This window comes from Eriocheir sinensis, unplaced genomic scaffold (assembly GCF_024679095.1).
Source record: "Eriocheir sinensis breed Jianghai 21 unplaced genomic scaffold, ASM2467909v1 Scaffold1298, whole genome shotgun sequence".
NCBI lineage: Eukaryota > Metazoa > Arthropoda > Malacostraca > Decapoda > Varunidae > Eriocheir > Eriocheir sinensis.
Window position 1 is genome coordinate 71699 of NW_026110626.1, and position 19404 is coordinate 91102.

General features: G+C 40.0%; 1 long non-coding RNA gene across 1 annotated transcript; it reads right to left on the reverse strand.

Moving 5' to 3' along the window:
* Positions 1-1447: 1447 nt before the first annotated feature.
* Positions 1448-8917, reverse strand: LOC126989788 (uncharacterized). The gene is made up of 3 exons (XR_007743693.1): positions 8748-8917; positions 3350-3451; positions 1448-1526 (listed from the first exon to the last, which is right to left on the reverse strand). It is a non-coding gene; the product is annotated as an uncharacterized LOC126989788 (long non-coding RNA).
* Positions 8918-19404: the final 10487 nt, after the last annotated feature.

Genomic DNA, 19404 nt, shown 5'->3' on the forward strand with positions numbered 1-19404 from the left:
TTTGTGGCAAAGACAGAAACAGGCCTTAACCCCATTCCTAGAGAGCTCCGTCTTCACAGCCTTTCCTCAGTTGTGGGAAGAGAGGATGAGGAGTGTCTGCTTTGCCCAGTGTGGGCTCTACATGAATACCTTCAAACAACATCTTCCCCCTCTCGGCATAGGAATCTTTTCATCTCGGTGCGGGATCCCAAATGGCCAATATCTAAGCCGGCAATATCCTTTTTCTTCGGGATACAATTAACCCTTTCATGGCTAAATGCTCGCAGTGAGCGTTAGGTGAATTTGTTGGTGGTGCTAAACGCTCGCTGTGAGCTCCAGCTCCACTCAAATCTCCCGTGTATGAGAGTGTTCCAACAATATTTCTCACAACACAGGATTGCCAATTGAGTAGGTTCTCCACTAAATTTGGTGGAAAATCATATCAGCCCAGCGCGGAAAATTTACGGACGAGTAACTGGTGGATGTTCTTGTCCAATATAGCGGCATTTTTGCATAGCTTCACCTATTACCTGACTGATTTTTTGACCAAATAGTTGTAAATATTGCAGTTGGCAATATTACCTTGCCAGAACCTCAAAGAGAGATGTCCGCAGTTCCCTCAAAATGGCTGATCATTGCGCACGCACTGACGTAAGTGTTCACATTCAACACTCCCTGAACGTGCATGTACGTTCACAGGAGAGGCATACATAACCAACTCCTATAGATCTGGGCCTTTCTTTTCTTTGGGGTTTTAGCTGTGATGAATAGTTTTTGAGATGCAGAGGTTAAAAGAGACCCCCCATTGGGCTGCCCGACTGCACCTGAGGGGATAGTCGCGTCCGCACCACACGCAAAGAAAGTGTTAAGACAGCCCACGAGTCTTTTCCCGGGGAGTTAGGCCCTTTGTTCAAGGTCCGGGCACATGAGATCAGGGGTATTGGCACATTTATGCTTCTATGGTAGAACAGTTCCATTGCCTCCATTTTAGAAGCAGCCTGCTGGAAGACCCATTCAGTCTTTGTGGACTACTACCTTAGGGACATTCAGAGGCAAGAGGAGATGTCTCTGCCCTGGGTCCAGTGATCGTCGCTGGGGACTTGGTGGGTTAACTTCCCCATCAGTATGACCATCCCTCAAGGCAGCAGCAGGTGGTAGGTGAAAAAACATTTTATCTCTGAAAATGTAATTTTCTTTCTACAGTTTAAATCTAACTTGACAAACAGTCTTCAGGATAATCCTTTTATATATTTTAAGAAAGATAAATCAAGGAAAAACCATAAGTACAATAATTGCCAGCAAGATGTAGCTTCCTAAAAAGCAGCTACAGGAAGATGCCAAGAGAATGATCCATTTTGGTTCAGACATTCACCTCATAAAAATACTTAAAAATATTGAAATGAAATCTGAGGAGTAATGTTATTTGTTTATCAGTCTGTACACATTGGCAAGTTGTAAGCCACCACTGACCTCACTTGGTTAAAGTCATTGATGTGAGAAGTGAGCAGTTCATAAACACCCTGGGGATGCTGAACCACAAGCAGAACCTGAAAGCCACCAGAACTTATGATGTGAAAAGGTAAATCTTATCACTAGTCAACATGTGTTTGTGTATTTGCCTAGTTGTGATATGCAGGTGTGATTGTGGGGTCCCATCTCTGAACCTCAGCTGGTCATATTTAGCTTTAACCTCTTCAATCTGTCGACTTATCTATACGTCATACAATAATCAGTCCACCATGAACCTCAGCAAACTGTTGTGAATGACTAATCTATTTATGCTTAAGCTTGGTATATTATATTTGGGAGAAAGAGAGGCAGAGAGTGTTATGTGGCTGTAATAGACAGTACAGAGGGGACACAACTCTCTCTCTCTCTCTCTCTCTCTCCCAGACCTGACAAAGTATATCCTATACTGCTTAAAGAAACAGAGAGCGAAATACTCTCCTCCCTCACAGTCGTATTCAATATGTCCTTGCGACAAGGCATCGTCCCTTCGGATTGGAAAAAGGCTAACGTGACACCGATTTTTAAGAAAGGAGACAAAAAATTACCAGGTAATTACAGACCCATTAGTCTTGATTTCCAGAAAGCGTTTGATAAAGTCCCACATCATAAATTACTTAACAAATTAAAGCAAATATGTATTGACGGTCAAGTACACCAATGGATCGCGAATTGGTTGAACAACAGACAACAAAGAGTGGCGATTGACGGATTAAACTCAGAGTGGGCGCCGGTTACTAGTGGCGTCCCTCAGGGCACGGTTCTTGGCCCAGTGCTCTTCATTATTTACATCAATGATGTGGATGTTGGACTCAATAATCGCATTAGTAAATTTGCAGACGACACAAAGATTGGTAACTCGGTTCACATTGACGAAGACAGGCAAAGCCTCCAAGAGGATTTGCACAAAATTTCAGCTTGGTCGGATAGATGGGAGATGCCCTTTAACGTAGACACGTGCCAGGTCCTTCAAGTTGGAACAATAAATAAGAAGTTCGATTACGAAATGCGCGGCGTTCAACTCAAAAACGTTCAATGCGTTAAAGACTTGGGGGTCAAAATCGCGTCAAACCTCAAATTCTCACAGCAATGCATCAATGCAGCAAATAAAGCGAGCAGAATGTTGGGCTTCATTAAAAGAAACTTTTTATTCAAGAATAAAGATGTAATACTTCCACTCTCCAGTAGTTTAGTCAGACCCCACTTGGAATATGCGGTACAGTTTTGGTCTCCCCACCATGCAAAGGACATTGCTAAATTAGAAGGTGTTCAGCGTCGGGCAACAAAAATGATCCCATCCTTGCGCAACAAATCCTACGAAGAAAGGCTATCCATTCTTAACATGTTCTCTCTTGAGAAACGTCGCCTCCGAGGAAAACTGATCGAATGTTTAAAATACTTAATGGTTTCACGAATGTAGACAGATCAACATTGTTTATGATCGATGACACTTTGTGTATGAGGAACAATGGCATAAATCTCAAATGTAGACAAGTAAATTCAGACTGCACCAATTTTTTCTTCACCAACTTTGTAGTGCGAGAATGGAATAAGCTCCCACCTTCAGTGGTCCAGTGTAACACGATTGACTCCTTTAAAACAAGCTCGACCGTCATTTCCTTCAACTTAATGTTAACCAGAGTTGAAATGCAACGTTTTGGAGCCATTTAATTAATGTAGAATCACTTAGGTTTAAGGACAGACCACCTAGTCTGGACCATGAGGTCTGTGTGGTCTGATTTTCTTGTAAATCTCTCTCTCTCTCTCTCTCTCTCTCTCTCTCTCTCTCTCTCTCTTTTCTGTCTTGATGGATAGACAGGTGAGATGTGCAGACCCGGGGAAGCACAAAAACAGCGAGCACCACCTGAGTTTCCTCCTGCAGCACCTCTTCCAGGCCACCGGGGACGCCTCCCTCGGCCAGAACAAGCCATCTCGGTAGTCGGTCACCTAGCTGCTCACCGTACACCTGTGGGTATAATCTATTTGTTGACCAGCATTCAAAAAGTGTCACTCACCAATATGCATGCAGAAGACAAATTCAAAATGATAAGTTGTTGGTAAGATTTATCTATAAGGGAAAACAAATATAAACAACAGAATCATAATCCTTTAAGAACCAATAAAGGGTTTTCCCACCAAGACCATGAACACTGAATAACTTTATTTTACATGTGGGTAAAAAACAAACAACCCTTAAATTGTAGAGAATGCAATGCAGGAGGAAACTACCTCACAGGATAACAGTATGAGAAAGTTGGCAAAGAAAAATGTGAGAGAAATGAAAGAAGAGTATGTGAGAGGGATGTTAACCCGTCCGCTGCGATTGGCACGGATTTGGCTTTCACTGGTAGCCTGGTCAAATACACTCCCAGGTCTTTCTCTGCCTCTGTGGTGGATAGCTGAGTGTTTCCCATGTGGTTTTGGTATGCTGGATATCCCCTCCCAAGGTGCATGACTTTACATTTTTCTTCATTGAATTGTAGCAGCCACATTGTTCCATTTCTTCAGCTTGGTGATGTCTTCTTGTAGGAAATCCGCAGGCAGGGAGGTAAAGAAAAATAATGAGCCTGAGGGAAGCAGGGGAGTATTCAGCCAGACACCTCCTACAATGAACACATAAAGTGATAAGCGGGTGCTGCAAATTTAACAGACTCTCTCCTATGTCCTCACTTTCCATGTTGCATTTCCTTTTATCTTCTGTCAGTAATTTCATGCTAACTACTGTTTTGTATTTGCTAACTACATGCCTCTATCTTTCTTGTGGCCTCACTTCACACAACTTTCTACTCCTGCTCATCCCTATACTATATAAACCCCTTATGCAAGAGTTAACCAGCATACTCATTCTTTTATCCCTGTCACTGGTCATTTCTAAAGCAGCCCTCCTCACAACATGAACACTCAGCATGTCCGACGTCGCTCTCCAATCATATTTGAATATTGAATTTGGATTTTCTCTTGTCTACTTTTTGGAAGCATTGCTTTTTTGTTTAGTTTTTGCCTATGACTTCCTGTTGTGCTGTAAAAAAAGAAAAAAAAACTTGAGAGGCAGGAATAGTGACAGTTTTACTATGCAGGAAGTGTTGGTGTATTTATTAACACTGTGGAAACTATTCCATTTATATATACATGTATATGATTGGGAATTATTAATCTACAGCCTTTCAGATAAAATTAAGTAACAAGTGGTGGTAGTTAATTCCACAAAGAGTAATTAGAAGTGGTAGGTTTCATTTTTGTCTATGTGGCAAAGGTCGACGTGGTAACCACAATTGACATTAGAGGTTGGAAACGCAACCGCTGGCTCTCTCGCTTACTAGACTTCAGACTGAACACATCTCACTCGGGCCAGCCTTGCCACGAAGCTGTGTCCACGTTTACCTCGACTTCTGCCTTCTCCCGACTCTGAACTCCAACAGCTAAGTACAGGATAGGATTGGCCAATGCTAGTTTTGTCTTAGTTCCAGATAGGAGTTAAGGAGAAGTTTAAAGGTAGCTCACCACCTTTGATTCTCAGCTTGGTGACTACCCACCATCTTCTCATTTTGAAACTGATTAGTCATTACAAACACAGAGTTTCTTGAAGTATGCTCCGCGGACCCCTTGGGGTTCACAGAACGTTCCAAGGGGTCCACAGGCTACTCTGAATATCAGATAAAATGTATAATAATATCTTGAAACAATGTAACTGACAACTGAATGAATAAAGTTATGCGAGATAAAACTTGAAAAGTTATGTTAAAGTTAAATCATTAATAAATAATTCAGTAACAATTTTAGTATATATTCTAGCAAACAAACACCTTTTAAACTCTAGACTATTGTAAGGGGGCAATTTTCTCATAAATAAGGGTCTGCCACATGATTAGTTTTAGGAAAAGGGGTCTGCTGCATGAGAAAGTTTAAGAACCATTTTATTAACATTTTTTTTGTTTGAGTAAAAACACATGAATCAGTGAATGACTACACAAGATGGTCTCTTTCATTTTTACTTGAAACTAAATAAAAACAAACAAATGTTTTTTTTTGTTTAAAGGCAGCTGCTCTCACAAAAGATTATCTTTTTCTCCCGGCAGAGGAAATAGCACGAAGGCAAGAACCAAAAGAAAAAAAAAAAAGGCCGCTCAGCACTGCTCCTACAAAAGCAAATAGGAAGTGAGTGGTCGTGGTCCTGAGTGGATGTGTGTTGCGTCTAGCTCCACACAAAGTGTCGACATAGCTGTCAGGGCCAAGGGACTGGGGGTTGGGCTTGTTTGTGTGGAATTCTCAGGCGAGAAGTGGATTGGATGTTGTTTGTGTCATAGGTGGTGTCATGTGAAGTCCGTGCTAATTTGACTGGGATAAAACAGGATAATTACCCAAAATAAATTGGATATGCACCCCATGCCTCCATAAAGCATCTCTGGCTACCAGCATTGTGGAAAAATCGGATGAATTCAAGCAAAAATTATCTAAAGAAATATCTGTGGTTAAGGATGAGGTTGAATCAAGGGCTGAGAATGTGCATGAGGAGCTGGGATCAGTTGTTGACACGCTTCATGCTGAGCATGCTGAAGCCAATTGGGCTGAGGTGGCAAAGAGAGGCAGGGAAGTGAAGTTGAATCTCCTGGATCTGGATCTGGATGTATGATGCGCAGGGCACTTTTCAAGTGCATAACACGCATATTTGTGTTGGCTGTTGGGGGGACGGGGGAGCCGAGTGTGCAGGAGAGGGAAGTGAATCAAGTATAATTGTTAGTGTTGGTGTGTTGTGGTGACAAGTGAGTGTTTATTTGTTCTGAATGAGTCTATTGTACCGCAGTCTAAATTCTGATGAGGGAGGCTGTTCCAGTCACGTATGGTGCGTGGAAAGTATGAGTGCTTGTATGCGTCAGTGTTAGTGTGATGTGTTTGGTATTTATGGATGTGTGTGTTACGAGTACGCTGACTGTTTGCGTTGTGTAGGTATGTTTGGGGTCAATGTCAATGTGAGTGTTTGTGATCTTGTACATAAGTGTAAGTCTGTGTGCTTGTCTGCGTATGTGAAGAGGTGAAGAGATGTTTATCTGTTATTTGATCCGTGTTGTGATTCCAGGCGTTCGTGTGTAATTGTTTGTAATGAACCTAGCCGCCTTGGTGTTGATTTGTTCTAACCTATCAATGTTTCTGTGTGTGTAAGGATCCCACACCGTGGAGCAGTATTCAAGTGTTGGTCTCACAAGTTGTCATAAGCTATGTGTTTGATGTCAGGTGTGCAGTTATGTAAATTCCTCCTCAGGCTGTGGCACTGATGTGGTCTATGTGGGTGTTGAACTTAAGGTTAGTGGATAGGTGGACACCAAGATACTTGTGTGCGTGGACTGATTCTAGTTCTGAATTATGGAGAGTGTAAATGTGATGGATGGGGTTGTGAGCTCTGGTGAATCTTAACAGTTCGCATTTGTCTGGTCGGAAGTGCATTTGCCAGGTGCGCTCCCACCGCTGGAGGGTGTCCAAGTCTATTTGTAGAAGTCTGCAGTCGTCGGTAGTCTTTACTGCTCTAAATAGCAAACTATCGTCGGCAAATAGTCTAGTGGAAGAGTTAGGCGTTGACAGTGGAAGATCGTTAATGTACAGGAGGAAAAGAAGGGGGCCTAGAACGGTGCCTTGTGGGACACCTGGAGAAACAGGAACAGTGTCAGATGAAGATCCCTCAAGAAGAACACGTTGAGTCCTGTTAGTAAGAAATGCAGTGATCCAGTGTAGAATAGGTCCTGAAATACCGTAGTATTTCAATTTTAATATCAGTCTTTTGTGCGGGACTTTGTCGAAGGCTTTGGCAAAATCTAAAACAATAGGAAATAGGGACTGGAGAGAGTGAAAGGGTAGAATAGGGTGAGGGTGATAGGGCAGGCCTAGAGTTGTTAGTAAAGGAAGTGAGAGGTGAGTTGTGAAAGCTTCTACCCAGGAAAAGAAGGCAACATATATGAAGGATTAAGTCTCCCAAGCATTTAATGGCATTCAAATAACTGATTCAGGATTCACAAATGGAGGTAATATTGTCATGAACTTTGACAATGAGAACACAAGGGCTGAGGCTGCTCAAAAATTGGAGTCTGTTGAGCAAATTAGTACCAAGAGTGTTGGAAAGATGAAACCAAAGATCATGATATGCAATATGCATAAAGAGGAGACCAAGGAAAAAATAAAAGAGACCATCTTAGACTGCACTGAGTTCTTACGCACAATTCAGGGTGTTGATAATAAAATTGAGCTGATTTTTAGTAAGCTTGCAGCTGGCAACACGATACACTACATTTTGAGGTGCGACCCAACTGTGAGAGAGCTGATTTACAAGAATCACAACAAGTTAAAATTAGAATGGGGAATATACACAGTGAGAGACAGATACCATGCAATTATATGTTATCATTGTCAGAGATACAGCCATCTTGAGGCCAACTGTACTGCTAAGAGCAATGGAGAAGCCCAAAAATGTTATAAATGTGCTGGTGATCATCAATCAAAGGAGTGCACCATTTCTGAGGAGAAATCCATAAATTGTGTGAGGTACAAGAAGCCTGAAATCAACCACTCGATCAGCGAATGACCAGCGTTGTGTAGTTCTTCAGATTGAAATTGAGAGAATTCGTAACATAACCGATCATGGCTATTAATCAGTGTTTGTACTTGAAGATAAATTGTGTGTGATACATGTTCAATGAGTTGGAAATAGTCGTTGGATATTTAATTGTGATACTGTAACGAAAATATCAGACATGAAAACTGAACCAATGGATATTTGTGATACTATTCATGACAGCAATTAAGACTCACTCACTATGATGTTTGAGAATAAGTGCATCGAGGATTATTATTGAGGCTAACATTGTGATTGTTGACGGCCCTCGCAGAGCGCTGCACTAGAAGTGGAGCGGGGCCTGAAACTTCATCAACGGCAAACAGTAAACGGTAAAAGAACGGCCAAACGAGAAATCAACTATTGATGGAGAGGTATCTTGATATTTCATTCTTGAAAGAGTTCAAGTCATAGGCAGGAGGAAATAGAGGAAGGAAGGCTGTTCCAAATTTACCAGAGACAGGAGTGAAAGGATGAAGATGCTGGTTGATTCATGCATAAGGAAATTGGATAGCAAAGGAGTGAGCTAGAGTAGAAAGTCCTGTGCAGTGGGGCCACGAGAAAGGGGGAGGCATACGGTTAGCAAGATCAAAAGAGTAGTCAGCATGAAAATAATGATAAAAGATAGAGAGGCAATATTGTGGCGGAATTTTAATATACTTACATATCTAAAGAGAGACGTGATGTCAATTGGAATCATGACAATCACAACACTGTTTGTGATGCCTGTCCTTTGCACAGCCTTGCAAAGGTGTGATCCTTGCTGCACCACAGTGGCAGGGACTGCGGCACTGGCAGCTGTCTCCATCACTTGCTTCACAGTTGGCTGACGGAAGTCTGCAAACACAGGAAAAGAAGGTGAGTTGAAAGAACCCCCTTGCAAGGGACTAGCAGCACAGCTTACATTTAAATATGCTAACAGAGCCACTTTAGTGCAAGGGATATATGAAACTGCTTGGGGCCCCTTTGTCTATATATATATATATATATATATATATATATATATATATATATATATATATATATATATATATATATATATATATATATATATATATATATATATATATATATATTACAACAAAGGAGAACGGCGCAAGGGCAACAAAAAGTGTAAAAAAAAGCCCGCTACTCACCGCTCCCACAACAGACAAAAGTAAAGAGTGGCCCAAAAAAGAGGTCAACTTCTGGAGGAGAGGTGTCTGATACACTCTTCTTGAAAGAGGTCAAGTCATAGGCAGGAGGAAATGTAGACAAAGGAAGGCTATTCCAGAGTTTAACAGTCTAAGGGATGAAAGAGTGAAGATGCTGGTCAACTCTTGCATAAGGGGCTTGGACAGTATAGGGATAAGCTAGAGTAGAAAGTAGAGTGTAACGGGGCTGCGGGAGGGGGGGAGGCATGCAGTTAGCAAGTTCGAAAGAGCAGTCAGCGTGAAAATATCGGTAGAAGATAGAAAGAGAGGCAACATGGCGGCGGAATTTAAGAGGTAGATGACTGTCGGTAAGAGGAGGGGAGTTGATGAGACGAGGGCGTCGAAGAGCCTTTGACTCTACTCTGTCCAAGAGGGCTGTGTGAATGGAGCCCCCCCACACATGTGATGCATACTCCATACGAGGGCAGACAAGGCCCCTATATATGGACAGCATCTGTGCAGGGGAGAAGAACTGGCGGAGACGATACAATACGCCCAACCTCGAGGAAGCTGATATATATATATATATATATATATATATATATATATATATATATATATATATATATATATATATATATATATATATATATATATAGATATATATATATATATATATATATATACACTCACAGTAATCCCTCGCCATATCGCGGTTCACTTATCGCGGTGTTGCTGTGTCGCGGTTTTTTAAATTGTATCATATCTCGGATTTTTCGCTATATTGCGGGATTTTACGGTAAAATAAGCATTTTCTAGCCTAAAAAATGAAAACGATAAAAATCAACGTAAGTAGGAACACATCTAAATAAGCACCTACGTCACCTATTTTTTTTCCGTCGCGGCCTATTGCGCCGTTAGACTTTTCCCTGGTTCACTCCTCCCCCTCTTCCTTTCTTTCTTCTCCCTCTCCGTCCCCGTATTTTTCTCCTTCCTTCTCATTTCTTTCTTCTTTTTCTTTCACCTTCTTCTCAGTTTTTCTCTTTTAATCTCTTTCCCTCCCACTCACACCCTTTCTCTTCCCCTCTTTCCTCACCTTTACCTGACCCTCCCTACCTCTCTATTTTAATCTCTTTCCCTCCCACTCACACCCTTTCTCTCCCCCTCTTTCTTCACCTTTACCTGACCCTCCCTTCCTCTCTCTTTTAATCTCTTTCTCTCCCACTCACACCCCTTCTCCCCCCCTCTTTCCTCACCTTTACCTGACCCTCCCTACCTCTCTCTTCTTTTCCCGTCCCATTTCCTCCACTCATTTCCCTTGTTTCCTCCTTTTTCACACCCTCTTATCTTTAGTCTTATCTCTCACTTTATCACTCTTCCTCCCTTTCTCCTTCCCCATTAGATTATATCAATACACACACACACACACACACACACACACACACACACACACACACACACACACACACACACACATGGCTTTAGATCAGGCCGTTCAACTGAATCAGCTGTTTTGCAATTTTCTTCTAATGTTTATAAGTGTTTAGAAAATAAGCATTATTTAGCTGGAGTTTTTCTGGACCTATCTAAGGCTTTTGATTCGCTGTCTCACAAAATTCTTTTAAGTAAACTTAGTAACTTTGGTATTAGGGGTGTTCCTTTAAAATTATTCGAAAGTTATATCACAAATAGGTTTCAAGCTGTGTACTATAATTCAAACTATTCTTCCTTCAAGCCAATCAACAAGGGTGTACCGCAAGGATCTATCTTAGGACCAATTCTTTTCCTCGTTTATATAAATGACGTTACCAATGCAAGTACTAAATTCAATTATACCATTTATGCTGATGATAAGAATTTATTATTGGATGATGAGAATATTGATGTTTTACATATAAATCTCTGTACTGAATTAGAAGCTATTTACAAATGGATAAAAAATAATAAGCTAAGTCTGAATGTTACAAAAACTAATTATATAGTCTTTCAAAATCGGTCAATCACAGTTAACATGCCGCCTGTGACACTTGAGGGGACACAGCTGGAGAGAGTAGGTTATACTAAATTTTTGGGCATTTTCATAGATGATAATATTAATTGGAAATATCAAATTAACTCTGTTGTGACTAAGTTGTCTAGGATGTGTGGTATTTTATATAGAATAAGAAACATCCTTACACCAGAAGCACTTGTCAGCATGTATTACACGTTATGTTATCCTCATTTCATATTTTGTGTATCAGTGTGGGCATGTACATGGCCCTCCTTTCTCAAGAACTTGCAAATAGCTCAAAACAAGATATTTAGGTGTATGTTTTATATGAACAAATTTGAGTCTACACATAATTTATTTTCTACACACAAATTTCTTAATTTTAATAGTATTCATAAATACTTTTTACTATTATTTTTGTATAAATCCCTTGCACGGTTCCATGGAAATCAACATTTTCGTATTGTAAGCACATTGCAGAAGATTCGCAGTAATAATGTTAACCTTATTTGTCCACAGTTCAGAACAGTTCTTTTCAGAAACAGCGTGTTATGCTCAGGACCTCATATGTGGAATTTTTTGCCAATAGAAATCAAGCAACTTTTACACACTGGTAACTTTACTTTATTTAAGAAATCATTAAAAAGTCATCTGCTCACTGTTCAAAATAGTTTGGGGTAAGTGTATTCTGTACTGTATGTATATATTAGCTGTATATATAGGGGAGGCGGTGGCTGAGTCGTCAAAGTAACGGCCTCGTGTTCAGGAGGACGCGAGTTCAATCCCCGCCCGGTGCCACCAAGCTGGGATTTTTCAGCCGCCGCCGAGTGGCTTAAAACTACCCACATGCTGTCCAGAAGACCACCTATCAACCCGGACTCTAGATTCTAGGATCAAAGATGAGCTCTGGGAGGGCAGCATGAGCCAATGCAAGATGGCGCCACTGTAAACACTCGCCTGCGCCAGAACGGGCTGGGCCGACCATCAGGACCTACCGGAAAGAAGCCTTGGACCGACCATCAGGATCCACCGGGAAGAAGCCTACCGGCGCAATAGGCTACAATGTAAAAAAAAAAAAAAAAAAAAAAAAATAGGTAGGTTCGTACTGTAACCTTAAAAAAAAATATAAAGAAAAATAAAGTATGTCGAAAAGCTTCGGCTTGACGGACTTACCCAATGCTACTATGAAATGTATTAAATACCTAACATTGTGTTCCTGTAATGTAATGGCAATAAACATTTACTTACTTACTTACTTACTTACACACACACTCATGCGCTCACTCGCTCGCTCACACACACACACACACACACACACACACACACACACACATACACAGAAGGGGAAATGGGAAGGGTGTGCCGTGTGTGGAGGGAGGGGCAGAAGTGAGTGACGTCATATCCTGACCAAAGTCCTGAGATGTCTCTCCCTTCTGCCACTCCCTCCCCACACCCTTCTCATTTCCCCTTCTGTGTGTGTGTGTGTGTGTGTGTGTGTGTGTGTGTGTGTGTTTTAAACTCTGTAAACACACACACACACACACACACACACACACACACACACACACACACACACACAGTTTGGTAGGAGTGGTAAAAGATGTGAATATGATTATAAGATGGAAGTGAGATCATATGCAGAGGAATGGAAGAAAAAGATTCGGGAGTGACTATATCAGAGAACATGTCACCAGACAAACACATCAACAGGATAACGGGACAAACTATGAACTTGCTGAAGAACATAAGGATGGCATTTGTGTATTTGGATGAAGAGATGATGAAGAAAATAATAGTTACAATGATAAGGCCAAGATTGGAGTATGCAGCAGTGGTCTGGTCTCCTCACGAAAAGAAGAACATAAGAAAGCTCGAAAGAGTACAGAGAATGGCAACTAAGATGGTACCGGAACTTAGGGATCGGACTTACGAGGAGAGACCCAATAGCATGGGGCTCACAGCCCTGAAGAGAAGAAGAGAAAGAAGAGACCTGATAGCGGTGTACAGGGTGGCGAGCGGGGTTGAGAATCAGGACAGAGAGGACCTGTGTTAGTGGAGCGAGAGAGAAACGAGAGGACATGGAAAGAAGTTGAAGGCGACCACGTGTAGGCGAAATGTGAAAAAGTTTAGCTTCCCAAACAGAAGCATTGAGCTGTGGAATGGACTGGAGGAGGAGGTGGTTTGTGCAAGAAACATTCATGATTTTAATTAAGGAAAAGTTGGATAAGAGCGGATACGGAGACGGGACAGCGCTAGCGTAGCTCTTTTCCCGTATGTCACAACTAGGTAAATAATCACACACACACACACACACACACACACACACACACACACAGAAGGTGAAATGGAAAGGGTGTGGGGAAGGAGGGGCGGAAGCAAGGAGACTATAAAACAGGAGAGGGGGCCTCTATGGGAGACCGTGGGCGGGTGGTGGTGTATGTCGGTTGCAACAGATGGCGCAGGTGCAGCGTTGTTTACATCCAGGCGCCTCCCCCCTCCAGACACCGACCCCTCTAACCCCAGTACCCATCAGCAGTGTTGCTACATGGGATCAAGCAGCAAATGTTGCTACTTTTTTCTTCAGTCTGGTTATTTCCCATTTTAAATAAAAAAAACATAAAGAAAGAAAAATACTAAAATGAACAGTAAGAACTAAATATATTTATCAGGTAGATATAGCCTGACTGCATGTCATGTTAGTAATGCTATATTATTGTACCGTAGTTATATTACTTTATCTGCATTTGTGGGAGGTTAGCAGTGGTTAGATGTGCTTTATGTGTTTTAACTGTCTGTATACACACAGGAATGAACCGAGGTTGTAGCCCAACTGCCTTTCTTTCAAAACATGTTTTTTCTCTCAACCTCAGTGTTTTAGCAGCACGCTGACTTAATTCCTCCAGTAATTATTTACATAGATTTGTTGGTTTGTAGGGGGAAAGAGTGGGTGGATAAGATTATCTTGGGCTAACCGATATACTGGTTATTATAGCGCTACTTCCAGACGTCTTTCTCAGATCGACGGCAACACTGCCGTCATTCAAATATCAACACACCGGCCCGTCGTGTAACTGCCCGCCATGGCTCCAAATCTCAAATGTGCGGCCTGCTGTGTTTGTGGGAAGAAACGGAGAACACACCCTGGTGTGAAGCTCCATTTATTCCCAAAGGATGCCAGAAGGTAAGTGAAGATATATGTGGAAATTCTGACTTCTAACTTCCGCAAAATAATGAATTTCTGCGAGCAACTAGACACAACAGTGCTCTGAAGGCAAGCGAAATACGTAATGTATATTGTACACAAGCCATTCAAGCAGTCCACAGATCCCCTCAGACAACACTGGGGTGACTGTTCTTCAAGATAATGCACGGCACCTCCTTATAACCGTCCTCATCTTAAAGGTCTATGATTTTTTTTCAACCCTTAGATTTTTATGTTGACGTCAAAGATTTATGGACCGATTTATGTATTATACTGAGCAGTGAAGTTACTTTTTCAATGCATCGATGCAGCCGGCCACAGGCCTGGTTGGGTAAGAGGTCAGAACAGGCTTGGCCAAAGTTATCTCCTCACATTACAGTTAAATTAGGAAGAAGAAACCCTAACCCTCACAAAATCATAAGGAAGGCAAACTGTTTCTGGAGTTGACCCGCTGACAACCGTTGATTGCCAGTGACAAGAAGTGAAGCATATCACATTTCAGAAATTTACCTAACCTTGCCTCACTGACAAAATGCAATATACTATATATATATATATATATATATATATATATATATATATATATATATATATATATATATATATATATATATATATATATATATATATATATATATATATATATATATATATATATATATATATATATATATATATATATATATATATATATATATATATATATGTGTGTGTATGTGTGTGTGTCAAAAGATTCAAAATTACAAGGTGTAGAGATTATAATGTGTGAATATTAACTTTGTGTGAGATATGGCTGCAATTCATTCAATATTATCAAAATCTGAAAGAAGCTGCACTTTACTTGATGCATAGTCAGAAGTAAATTATTATGTGACATTGACTCATATACATATGCCGAAGTACTGTTAGATGACACCGTCTTATTACTGAGCTAATTCACAAGAGGCCTCCTCGATCCTTACTCAGATACATTCTAACTACTGGGGCCTTTCATCAAGGTTTGCTAAGGACAGGCATATATTTGGCAATACAAAATTAGTCAGTTTTTTTTTTTTATATGCAGATTGATGATTTAATTTAAACCCAACATATACAGGTATACTTGAGGTTGCCTTGGACTAAATACATTATGATAATGGGAAGACAAAACACAAATATTTCACTAGCAAAGGAAAGAGCAGTCTGTTTAAATTTGCCCTGCATTGCATCATAAATGTTTTGAGAACAATCTATATGTAAAATATGTTTGTTTTTTCAGTTTGTTTCAAATTAAATTTTGTAATGGGTACCAAAGTCAAACATATCCATTCATTATAAACAGGTATTGCATTGCAGCCAATATTATTTTCATATTAACCCTTAGAAGACAGCAGTGTTTGAGGAGTAGCTCCCCCAAAATGAATGGTCTATACTCTATACATATAGTCATTGCCGACCTTAGGACCGTAGCATAAATATATATATAGTTACTCTGCATAATACGTACATATTTTTTTGTATCGTCTACTATAGATCCTACCGCAATCTCTACGTGTTGTTATATTTCTTCCATTCAAAACTGACTGACTGAATTTAAGACTGTCTATGTATATTTCCACTGCTGTCTAAGGGTTAAAAATTATATAAATTTTTAAGATCTGTTGCTTTCTTTCATTACATTACATTTTGTATTGATTAACAATAATTAGTTAAAATTACCATGTTTTTACTACAGGTGCCTACAGTGGGTGAAAGCCTTGAAAATTGGCTTTCAAAAGCATACTCAAGCCATCTGTAGTGACCACTTTGATGGGGTTCATTTTGGCAGCAAGGGCCAGCTGCTGCCGACTGCAACCCCACGTCACACAGGTAAGACGAAGTTATGCATGCTCCTTATTTATGACTTTCTTAATCTCTCTCTCTCTCTCTCTCTCTCTCTCTCTCTCTCTCTCTCTCTCTCTCTCTCTCTCTCTCTCTCTCTCTCTCTCATGTGTGTTTGTTAGTAAATGTAATACTTATACCCATTATCTATTTTGCAGATGGCCATGAGGAGCAACCACCCACTGGGTTCCCGGGTAATAGTCACAACATTTTCTTGTGTACCAAATGCAATGCATGAGTTGGTAATAGACTAATAGTGAAAGAAACCTTGATGCATTCAACAAAAGTTAGATTTCCACACTTGATGGGTTGAGTGTATTCACCTGACAGATAAGAACAAATAGTAGTTTTGTAATCATTATCACTTACTTTTGATTGATTTGCTTACCTCAGCATCATCCCACAATGCAGCCGCCATTGACTTGGAGCCAATGGAGTTGAAACTCTCCTCTACACAGATTGTGCTGCCACATTATGGTTAGTGAAAATTAATTATGGTAATTACTTTACATTGTAATAAGCCATTAATATTTTGCCATGCTCATTATTATTGTTGTTGTTTTACTTTATCTTCATACTTTGGTGATTTTCAAGTTTGCAATTTAATGTTGTCTGTGTCACTGACATCCTTTACTTCATGTTTTTTCCTGGTAATCTTGCATTATGATGAATCACTCATTCTGATGTTGGCCGCCAATGCTTCCAACACAAATTGGTGCCATACAAGTGGTTGGTGACTATAAGTATCTCAGCAACCTGGCTACATCCATGCCATTCCTATCACGGTGCCTGGAGCAAGCTTAACATAACTTTCAGACAGAGACAGCTCAATTATCGTTTTATTTCAGATTCAGTGTTTTGCTCAGTCTTTTAGGTGCAGTGTTAATATTACTAGTGGTAGTATTAATACAATTAATGTATTAATTTTCATTGATTTATCAATATTTATATTAATATATCATTAGTGTTTAAAATTTATAATACTAATAGTAACATAAACAAAAATATCATAACTATATTTAGCTATACTCATTTATTATTATTGCTTTTCTTATTATTAATCCCTTCAGTGTCCTAGCACTTTAAATCTAGTGCTTTTCCGTCTAGCAGCCAAAGTTGTGGCCTTTGTGAATGTGTATGTCCTAAGTGTTCATTGGTGTAACTAGCTATACATCAGCAAAATCTACATCTCTCTCCCTTCTCACCCAGTTGTCCCCATATGTACATCCTTTCAGTATCCAAATAATTTCAATATACCTCTTCTAATGACTTAACTAATGAAGTCAGTTCATATCATACCCCATAACTCTTCCTTCATGATCATAACATCACCTGGCCTCTTAATTCCCGGGTACTTGGCAATTCTCATCTCTGTATTTTACCATGTGGACATACTCTTCCGTTTCCTTCCATGTTTCGCTGTCGAATATTATTCCACATCTAACAAAACCACATCCCAACAGATCCGAACACAGGTTTCGGTAATACCCAAGAGAATGTGGCAGCCGAAGAGGAGAGTCCAAGAAAGAGACCACGGGTGGAGCTGAACAGAACTCAGCCACCCCCAGAGGAATGTGGCATTATCCAACCCCACACACAGCTGCTCAGTGTCCCCCAAGCCACACATGAAAATAATGAGCTGCAGCCTGACACTGATGAGTGTGCTCCCCATTGCACTGCACCAGCTCCATGTGCTGATTTTGGTATGAATACTATTAGTTTTTATTGACTGTTGTGTTATTAATATAATTATAAGTCCACAAAAAAGCAGCACGCCATCATGCTCCTCTGAAGCAGAGGGAGAGGGAATAACTCCTCTGCTTTGATGAAAAAGCTGTATAACAGACAGACCACCACAGCATTGCAACAAAATCATTAAAAACAGTACTTTCTCACAGAATGTTTGGTTGGTTCAAGGAAATTGCAGCTATTAATGAAATGCGATTGATAGTTTGAATCAGCATTTGAGCGTGGACCATCCTACCTTGTGGATGATATTTCACCATCATGTAAATTTATACTCATCACATTAGGCATGCATATGTCCGCATCATTTTACACAAACAAAAGGAAAGAAATTAAATTCCCTCACTTATTTAACTTAGGCATCCCGGGAGAGTTGTAGAATTCCTTCATATAACTGCTAATTTATGCATCCTGAAATGATTTGATATTGATTGTCATAGGTTTTTTTTTTTTTTTTATCACAGAACCATGTTATTTTGTATATAATACATTTGTCCTTTACAGTCTTTGATGGTGCATCCTTTCAGGCTGTCAAGTTTAGTAGCTACTCATGAGACGTATTTCGTAATAATCATTAATTTCCAGATGCTTTGCATTAAAAAAAGTGTCATGAAACCTGCCGCAAAAAATAATCAGCTATAGTCAACCCTTGCTTTAAACAACCAATTTGGAGGAGGGGGGTGATGTTATATCCCAAAATCTTTAACATCTGAAGCATTCAATTTTTTTGTGTATAACAAACCTTGTCTATTATGTGAACCTAAAAGTTCCCTGTTTCCCTATATAACAATTCTTTCCTTGTATGTGATGCTTAATCCTGACATGCATCTCCATTATCAGCAGGAAGAGTAATTATAAGAATAACTGTACATATAGCTGATAGCAATGCTGATTTAGAGAGAAAGTTGATGCTAATATCCTTACTTTTAGTAGTCCTGCCCTATAAAATGACAAAAAAAGACAATAATACATCATCAGCATCATCATCGTTTAACGTAACAATGATGCACATTAAAACAATGTACATATAGCCCAATGAGTGAAGGGGATCATTTACCTCAACAGAGATTCACGCCAAGTCTGGTAGTCCTTCTCTAAATTATGTGCCAAAATTTGTGACGCCAAGTATAATAATTAATTTTAGTGACCATTTGCATCCATTTTTCACTGTGATTAAGAAATTGCCTCTCAACAGGGTGTGAAACTGAAGGGGTTGGAGGAAACCCGACTCGGCCATCAAGCTCACCAAAATACAGTAAGCAACCTCTTGTGGTCAGTGATAATTTATCCTCTAGTTACTGTTCAGTGTTGTTATGACCACATTTAATGTGTTAGAAACATTACAGCTTAACAATATACCTCACATCCCTGCATACAAATTAAGTTC